Below are 9,983 nucleotides of genomic sequence, written 5' to 3' on the forward strand. Positions count from 1 at the left end.
ACTTGGCCACAAATGATAGCTCAACGACGTGGCTTATTATACGGACATTTCTAGCAGCCAAACACTCTAAACGCAAGTTTTTAAGTATGGAGGGAAAAATTGGAGGACCGGAGACAAATTCAAGCCACCACGGTGAGAGAGACAAGCAAACTCCAAGTGCATGTACAGGCATCAGGACCGGGATCGATCCCACGACCTCCTACATACCAGGCAAGGTAATTAACATCTTCCAGCTACCGCAGCACGATGTAACAAAAACCAGAGCAGCGACAACGAACAAGGAAACGAGCTGACTTAACCTGCAGTAAAAATATAAACACCACGAGACGCGCCCTGGAATGTTTCACGCGGCAGCCCGCACTCACCTGTGTAGACGTGGCGTCACATTCACACACACAGTGTCAAGGTTAAAGAGTCGCAATTGATATATTGAACAAAAACCCCACGGTCGCCATGAAAACAGTGATGGTTTTTCTTATAGACTGGTTACACCGGCTTGGGTGAGGCTGTGTTTTTCCACTGTAAACCGCACCGTGTAAATTTTTATTGAAGATTTAAAATTATAAGTAGGCTATCGCGACGAATATTATCCATAAAATGTGTTTTTGGGGTAGATCGCGTAAATATAGAAGTGTCGTAAAACTCGTCACCACCCGACACAACCAATGAGTAAGGTTTGTCACGTAAACAAAATAATATAAAAAAATACTTTTTTAAAAACACGCTTTAATGAAAAAAAAAACACGCTTTAATGAAATGTACCGTACTCGTAATGGCAGAACTCGACGACTCCAGGAAGTGGTCCCGAAGCTTGCCATAACGTAAGGGACCGTGGTGATTTACAGCCAACGTTAGTTGAGCGTGGACAATTAGACCCAAGCTGAAACATATCATATAAAAAAGAATGTTTAAAAATACTTGTTTTTTTGATAGAATATAGTATTGTCATCAGTATGTCATAAGTATACCAAGTTTGCAGTCGATACCGCATTGGGAAGTGGGTTAAAACTAAGTTTCAAGATTTGAGGATACGACAACAGAGTGAGTTAAATAAAAGTGTGTAATAATAATAAACACATTCCTGCGGAGGGAGCTGGTAGGAACGTTTGGTTGCTCGGTCAATGGCCAGGGTCAACGGCGGCGTAGTGTATTCCGCAAATATGTCCGACTGTGAGGGCGGGCACAAGTCGGCGTGAGTAGATTAAACGTTGAGTTTTATAAGAGCACCACGGGGTGACCAGCCCTTCCCCACCCAGCCCCACCCCTCCCACCCTCCACCCACCCCGCCCCTCCCCACCCTCCCCACCCAGCCCCTCCCCACTCAGCCCCTCCCTGCACGACGGACGGACACAATAATCCCCTGTGGGCTGGTATAACAAGGAGGTTCCTACCAGTAAACACATTCCTGCGGAGGGAGCTGGTAGGAACGTTGGGTTGCTCGGTCAATGGCCAGGGTCAACGGCGGCGTGGTGTATTCCGCAAATATACCCGACTGTGAGGGCGGGCACAAGCCGGCGTGAGTAGGTTAAACGTTGAGTTTTATAAGGGCACCACGGGGTGACCAGCCCCTCCCCACCCAGCCCCACCCCCCACCCAGCCCCATCTTTCCCACCCAGCCCCTCCCCTCCCCACCCAGCCCCTCCCCACCCAGCCCTCCCCACCCAGCCCCTCCCTGCACGACGGACGGACACCATAATCCTCTGTGGGCTGGTGTAACCAGGAGGTTCCTACCAGTAAAAACATTCCCGCTAGGGTGAGGCTGTGCGTTTTGCCCAGCAAACCACACAGCTGTCAGTTCGTATTCAAGGTTAAAAAAACGATTCCCCTAAACCAGGGGGGTCACCAACCAAAACAACGAGACATTTTTTCTTATTTTTTACAATTCGGTAAGTAAAATAGAAACCAAACAACTCGTTATTTCAAGAGCCGCAATGCAACGTGGTGTGAGTACGAGACACGGTGGTGGTGGTCCTTGATAAATAAAAACGTGGTGTGCGAACGAGAGACCGTGGTGGTGGTGGTGCGTGATAAATAAAAACGTCTCACGAAGCAGCCGTCCCTCAAAGAGCCACACGCCGCTACAGAGCTGCAGGTTGCCGACCGCGTGACCTGAACCAAATGGCGTGAGCGTCAAATAATAATAATTTAATAATGTTATTATATTAATTAAATTATTATGTAATTGGAAATGGATAATGTTACGAATACAACTTTACCATATTCCGTCGATTCAAATTGGAATGTATTAATAATTGGACTATAACAGTTACAGTGATACTAATAGGGGTTTTCCCCTTTTTCTGGCAACAAAACTGACACCTTTTGCAAGGAATCATGCTTACATTAACCACAATACCTGCAGTCAAATGCAAACAAAAAACAATACTCTGCGCCTTTTGGCGTCATCTGGTCGAACACCATATGAGACTAGGCTCCAAAGAAAGCTGTCTCTGGTGTGGACCAATCAGTTTCAAAGACAATGCATAAATTATCAGAGTATTGTTTTTTGTTTGCATTTGACTGCAAGTATTGTGGTTAATGTAAGCATGATTCCTTGCAAAAGGTGTCAGTTTTGTTGCCAGAAAAAAGGGGAAAAACCCTATTAGTATATTTTGGTACTGGCAAAGGAGATCCCATGAAGTTACAGTGATTTTATCATGCTGACTTGCTTTAATGTGTCTTGCAATGACCCAAGGAGAGAGAAACCATTATCAACCACAGGGGTGATTTTAATCCATAATTGAACAATTTTACGAATAAAACTTTACGCTATTCCGTCGATTCAAGTTGTAATTTGTTAATTATTGAACAGTTGCAGTGATTTTATAATTCTGTGTCTTGTTTTTTATGTTTAAAAGTAAACGTTAAAGCGAAATTGTTCCTACCCCCCCCGCTGAGTGAGTGATACATTCCGAACAGCCCAACAGCTACGGTGAGCAATGTGGATCAAAGCAGACACCGGTAACACGATTTTTTATTATCACAGATGTTAATTTGGCATCTTTGGACTGACGTACATCAGAATCGGAGTATTTATACTGCAAAAGGAATCAGATGACCTGTAAAGCTCTTGTAACAGATGTCCAGTAGGAGCACGGGGTAAGCACGTTACAACAACAAACAGTACACAAACATGGTAAAAGCGCAAGTACAAGGAAAGTTAACACATCACCATAACACATCCACAGTAGTGTAGGGGTGTCAGGGGAAGGATTCCCACCAATAGGAGGGTTAGTGGGAGGGGTGATCGAGGGGATATAAGGGGAGAACTGGCGGGAACGATATTGGGACGGCTGGGGACAGGTGTGGATGGGAGAAAAGGATTAAAGGACGAAACCCCTGCAATCTTGTGTCGGCTCGCCTTTACATCTGGTGGCAGTGGTGGGATTTACAATGGCTACAAAGAAGAATCCCCGCGGAAAAGAGCCAAGAGAAGAGGAAGCAGGGGCCGGGGATCCTTCCCATCTCGGGCAACAAGGGGGTCTGCTACCAGAAACAGCAGCAGGGGGCCCGGATCGCCTGGAGGACCCCATGGAGGACCGCATGGCCCGCGTGGAGAGAGCACTCCAGGAGCTACTGCAGAGGCTCCCTATGGGGGGCCCGCCAGCACCGGGACCCCCACCCCCACGCGTACTACGGGAGGAGAGGCCACGGGACCCGGAGGCCGACCAGCCGGCCGGGCAGGAGCCGCAACCAACCTCGTCACGCCAGCCGCCGCCGCTCCCGCCAAAACCCCCAGGGCTAAACACCCAACACGGAGAGCAGGTGGCAGGACGGCCGCGTCGGCTGGGGCCCGTCGACAAGTTCGTGGCTGAGGAAGAAGATTGGGAGGGGTTTGTCCGCCGATTCGAGGCTGCCTTCCACGCTCTCGAGTGGACAGACGAAGAGGCACTATGAGCGCTACCATCCGTTCTGGGCTAAGAGGCACTCTCCTCTTACACCTCCCTTCCCTCGCACAGCAAGATGGGGGACGTACGTCGATTTGTCGGGTTCGCTTCCTGTTACCGCAGATTTGTATGAAATGTTGCTACGATCGCTAGGCTGCTGCACCTCCTTACAGCGAAGAATCAGAGGTTAAAATGGGGGCCGGAGGAGGAGAAGGCGTTTTGCGGCCTACGCAATTGGCTGGCATCAGCACCGACGCTGGATTACCCTGATTTCGCTTTGCCTTTCATTTTGGATACCGACGCTAGTGATACGGGTATTGGCGCCATCCTATCACAGTGTAAGGGTGGCATCGAACGCATTGTGGCTTACGGGAGTCACGTTCTCTCTCTGGCTGAGACCCGCTAATGCGTCACCCAGCGGGAATTGTTAGCTATCATGCATTTTGTCCGCCAATACTGCCCGTACCTGTATGGCCGGAAATTCATTGTGCGCACGGACCATGTGGCTTTGCAATACTCCTTGAAAGTTGATGAGCCATCTGGCCAGCTGGCACGATGGCTGGAAACTTTGCAGGATTTCTCGTTTGACATTCAATACCGTAAAGGTTCGCGTCATGCTAATGCGGAAGCGCTCTCCCGACTGCCGTATGGGTCCGCCTGCACGTGTACCTCGGGCACGAATACGTGTACGCAGGTTCCACAGCCCCCGCGGCCTGTCATATCTGCTGTGGAGAAGCCCGCGGCATCCATGTGCCCGGAGCCGGCTGATGGGGTTTTTAATTTTCCGCGTTCCGTGTTGCTTCGTGAACAATTTCTCCTTGACTCGTTTGCGGCCTTGCGGAGTCAGGCTGCAAAGTCGAAGGGGTATCCGTCATCTGATGGGATGCCGGGAGCAGCTCTCTGGGACGGATTGTTGATGTGGAGAGAGGACTTGCAGGGTCGCTGGCGCCTTGTCGTTCCGTTGTCGTTGCGATATGAGTTGATTCGGATTCTGCACACTGAGAAGTTGTTACATCTCGGGGTGCAGAAAACCTTGTTGACGTTACAACGTGATTATTTTTGGCACGGCATGATGACTGACGTTGTTGGGCACATTCGGGCGTGCTCCGACTGTGCCCGGCGGAAGCCGCCCAAACAACCGTATGTTCCCCCGGTGCAATCGATTAAAGTAACGCAGGTTAACAAATTGGTGGCGTTGGACATTCTGTTGGTCGGGGTCGAATATCTTTCGCGATGGCCAATGGCTTGGCCTTTGCCCGACCAGTCGGCGTCGTCTGTCATGGAGGCATTCCTGTTCGGGTACGTGATGGACAAGGGGGCACCGGAAAGACTGCTCGCGGACCAAGGGCGAAATTTTTTTTCGAACCTGCTGCGGGATGTGTGTGAGGCTTTGGGAACTAAGAAAGTTCGGACCTCCCCCTACCATCCACAAACTGATGGGATGGTTGAACGGTTGAACCGGACCCTGTTGGCCATGCTCTGCCATACGGTTAGTGAGAATTAGGCCAATTGGGATTTGCATATCCCGGGAGTGCTCTCCGCTTACTGGATGGCACCACATGCGTCGACGGGGTATTCACCTTTCGTTTTAATGTATAGTCGCGAGAATGTGCTGCCTGTGGAGGTGCAACTTGACACGCATGCGAAGGCTCCTGTTAAAAACCTCCCCGATCATATTCGCGAGTCCATTCGGCACGTGGCGGAAGCGTGGGACGTGGCCCGATTGGCTACCGCCAAGACCCAGGCCCGGAACGAACGGTGTGCCTGGCGCTCTCATCGTATGTCCCCTTGGCGGGTGGGGGACATGGCCTGGCTCCACTGCCCACAGGTGCCGGTGGGGACCTCCCCTAAATTGCACAAACCCTGGCAAGGCCCAGTGGTGCTGATTGAGGTTCCTAGTACCCAGTCCGCACGCGTTCGTGTCAGGTCGCGCTGTTGGTACATCCACACGTCCCAATTGAAGCCCTACGTTGCCCCTCGTGTCGATGCGTCATCACCTAACATTGCCTTGCCGGTGTCTGTCGCGTCCGACGTGCCACTGCCCTTGCCTGTTCAACCTGCAAGCGTGCCTGTCGTGCCTCCTGTAGACGGGCCAACGGTGATCCTACCGGACACAGGGATTTCTGCATCGGGTGGGTCTACCACGGCGACGGGAGCACCTGCTTCCACTGCCCCTCCAACCCCGCCGAGGTTGTGGCTGCAGGGGGCCCCGATTTCGGGCCTCTCTGATGCGTGGGGTTCTGCAAAGGACAGGCCTCCACCAGCGGCGGATGATTCCGGCTCCGTCGCTCCAACTCCATCCGGACTGCGGTCTCTGAGGGCGCCGGTTCTCATGAAGGACGGGCCGGCGGCCCGCACTCGATTCAGATCCCTTCCCTTACGTTGATTGTATTCGTCGTTATTGTTGTTCTCTGTTGTGCCTGTTGTGGTTCTTGGAGGTGTTGCAGTCGCTCGCATTATTTTCATCTTGATTCAGCCGGGATGGCTGGTCCTTTACATCAGGGGGGGGGGGGGGGTCATGTAATGCGAGCGTAAGCGGGGTTCGCTGCTGGGCTCTGGGCCAATCATACGGCCTGGGATATTGGGGGGCGGAGCCCAGTATGGGGGCGTATGTGAAGGTCCGCCGCTCACCTCGGGTCCAATCGGAAGCGAGGTGAGTGGGGGCGGAACCTAAAGGCGGAGCCAGCAAGGCGCTATGGGGAGGCCAGATCTGGAAGGTTCGGAAGGGCATGGTGAGAGGGAGGAGACAGGATCACGTGGTGAAAGGGATATAGGTGGGAGTCCGGAAGGGCTCTGGGTCAGTTGGGAGAATCACGAAGCTGGACCAGGTTGGGTGGCCGGAGGGAATCCGCGCCATCAGCCACGTGGCTGGAGGAGCTTCGGCACACCGTCGGCCAGCGGTGTATGGAGCGGAGGAAGCGAAAGAACTGACAAGAGAGCAAGTGCGGGGCGCACGCGAGGAGCAGCGGGTCCGCTGTCGGGACCAGTGGGGTGCGAGTGTCAACCAGAATAAAGAGTGACGGAGACCAAGCAGCGTGTGGCGAAGTCCTTTATTACACTATTATAGTGACATAGAATCGGTCACATAGCATAGAGCTGGCTGCTGGCAGGGAAGGGGATCTGCAGCTTACAGAAGCCCTGACTGACAGGTCACGTGATAGATCAGAGATGGATGTAGGGGAAGGGTCACGAAAGGGACACATCGAGAACCTGCTAGTAGGTTCCAGAAGAGGGGCATGGCCGGGGCAGAGCGAGGCCACGCTGACAGTATAAGAGATGCCCCGGGAGGGGACCTCGGGGCTGTCGTGTGGAGTGGGATCCTGTCGTGCTCCTGCTGCTAGAGTCTTCGTCTCCGTCTACACCATCTCAGCATTGCCAGTCAGGCAGTCTACTAGCTGTCCTGACTGGGAATTATAGTTACCATGTGTGAACTGTCAAGGCCGTTTAATAAATAGAGTGCCTCCTACTCTTTGTGTTTCTGAGTCAGTCACTATACTATGATACAGGCAAAAAGGTAAAATAATACAGTATCATGTCACACAGCATCATACCACACATCATCATACCACACATCATCATTACACACATTATCATCATCACGCAGCCCATATCCCACACACGGAGTCACCCCATGTATTAATTTGTGTGACTTCATGAGTCCATACCGGTTTGTCTCCTTTAGGTGAACCTGCGGGAGTCAGACACAGGGGGCGCGAGTCAGTTCATCTCCAGCCACGTTAACCACGTGGTGATTCATAGACGCGATGAGCTGGGCTGCGCTCAGCCATTCGCATATCCCAGTGTTGTTGGTTGTTAACAAGAAAAGCCGTGGAGTCGTTCGGACTCGATGGTTCTCATCAGCAAGGTGTAGCCTCTTAAACCGAAGCTAATCTGTACCCAATGTCACAGGAAGCGTCCGTAGCATTCGTTGTCGATTCGCAGTGATTGTGAACTAATTTTCAAATTAAGTATGCACTGTGAGGGTGAATTACACCCAGATAATCGCGTTAGCAGAGTCGATAGTTTAACAAGGTGAACATTTTTTGAAGCAGGCAATTTCCACATTGGTCTCATCAGCAGTCAGTGCTGAAAAACAAAGCCCCCTGTATTTCTTAGAGTTAAAAGCACTTCTATTTTCAGCATGACTGATGATTGGTCTACATTTGGTTACATCAATAATTAAAATGTAGTGTGAAGAAGTCTCAATCTGTTGTACATTACAGGACCATGCGGTTACAATTTTAAATGCCAATATCTACAGACATCACCAACGGATTAACTCGAGGGATTTGCGTGTTAATCATTTATTCATGCATTTGAATTTCAAAAGTAATTTATATTTTTATCAGAATATACAAATTCACGTCAGTGGACTTGATTCCTCATTTAATTTCAGAATGAATGGGCTATACATTGTATTGGCAATGCTTTATCCTTGCGTTGAGTTGCATTGCATGTGCCATGTTTAAAAAAACGCAACAAATATACGCAAACTGGGGCACTTGTCCTGGCTCTGTGAGCTCTCTACCTGCAGGAACGTGAGCGAGTCCCTCTCCTCCTGCAGAGCGCGCAGGCGCGTGGCTGCTGCCTGGAGGTCGCTGATCTCACGTTTGTAATGAGCGATGTTCTCCTTGATCTGGGACAGCAGCTCACGCCCCTTCACGTCCACGCGATCCAGAGCTGCCCTCTCCTCTTCATCCAGCGTCGCCCTCATACGGGTGAACTCACCTGAGATGCGAGTCTTGGTCTGGACCATGGAATCCTGAAAAGGGGCATGCGATAGACTGTCAATTCATATACCATGCAGTGAAGACCAAAGTCACATTGTTTTATGGATATTTCAAACCTAGATTTCCTTGCATCGACATTGTCGTTGAGCTCCCACTTAACAGGTCAATAACTTTAAGTATCAAGGTGTTATCTTGTCCTTCACATTGATAATCTGGCCAGTAATTATATAGTCCAAGCCACCATCCTCCCCATCTTTGACGCCTGTGTAATCATCGACCGCCTAGCCTCGTGTTCCATTATACCACCTGGCCGCCCACTTTGACCTTGATGCCTCCATATCAATGCATGATTACATCCTCTGTATCACCTCTAATTTGTCCCCCTGGATACCTTCATCCTTAACGTTCTTTTGAACAAAACTGACAAATACGTGTAAAAAAAGTACAGGGGACTAGCGGTCACAGGAGATAATGACAGGGTAAATAGCAAAGGAAGAGACTAGGGGCCACAAAGGGAAATGACAGGTTAAGGGACAGACAGGGGAAGGATCGAGAATAGTGGCTGTGGTCAAGTGATAGAATGCAGTAGGTATGGGTCAGGGGCCGAGAGCCATCCAGAAGGTTCTCGATTCTGAGAGTGTGAGCGTGAGTGTATGTGTGCGTGAGTCTTAGTTACCTCGAGTGTTATACAGGTAGGAACAACAGGTTCCACACTTCCCACCAGGGATTACTTGTCTGTCTGTCGTGCATATCCGGAATTCCGCCCACCCATGCACCTCCCCACCGAACACCGAGCTATGCCCCGATTGGTTGACGATGTCGGGGAGGGTGGGGGGAAGGGTAAACATGCCAACTCATCCAACTGCCCCCCCCCCCCCCCTGAACGCCGCGCTGTCCAACCAAGTTCCTACCGGCCCACTCCGAAGAAACGTGTTTTTGACCGGGCAGGGCCCACTGAGCTGTATACGATTCGGAAGTGACCTTTCCTCGAATGATGGCTCATCGAATTGGCGGCTTAAATGTGAAGTATTGGAATGACGGCAGGAAACTCCTTGACGGGTAACATACTTTTTATTAAATCTTGACTTGTCACGATACAACGTGTGGTCTCTATTTCTCTGGCTACACACACTTCACTTGACACGTGTAGATTCTATTCCTCTGGCTACACACACTGCACTCCGCCCCGTAACGTCCGTGGAGCCTCCAGGCCCACCCCAGCTTGGGCGTGGGCCACAACCTCTGAGTCCCACGAGCCGGCCCTCTCACGGACGTTCGGCCCCGGGTCCCAGGGTTCCGCCGCTGGGTCACACAGAGTCACGGTCCCTACAGGACAGCGGGACTAGGTACCGCAGGGCTCTATCTC

This window comes from Lethenteron reissneri, chromosome 65, assembly GCF_015708825.2.
Source record: "Lethenteron reissneri isolate LAM-NWPU_2019-01 chromosome 65, ASM1570882v1, whole genome shotgun sequence".
Classification (NCBI taxonomy): domain Eukaryota; kingdom Metazoa; phylum Chordata; class Hyperoartia; order Petromyzontiformes; family Petromyzontidae; genus Lethenteron; species Lethenteron reissneri.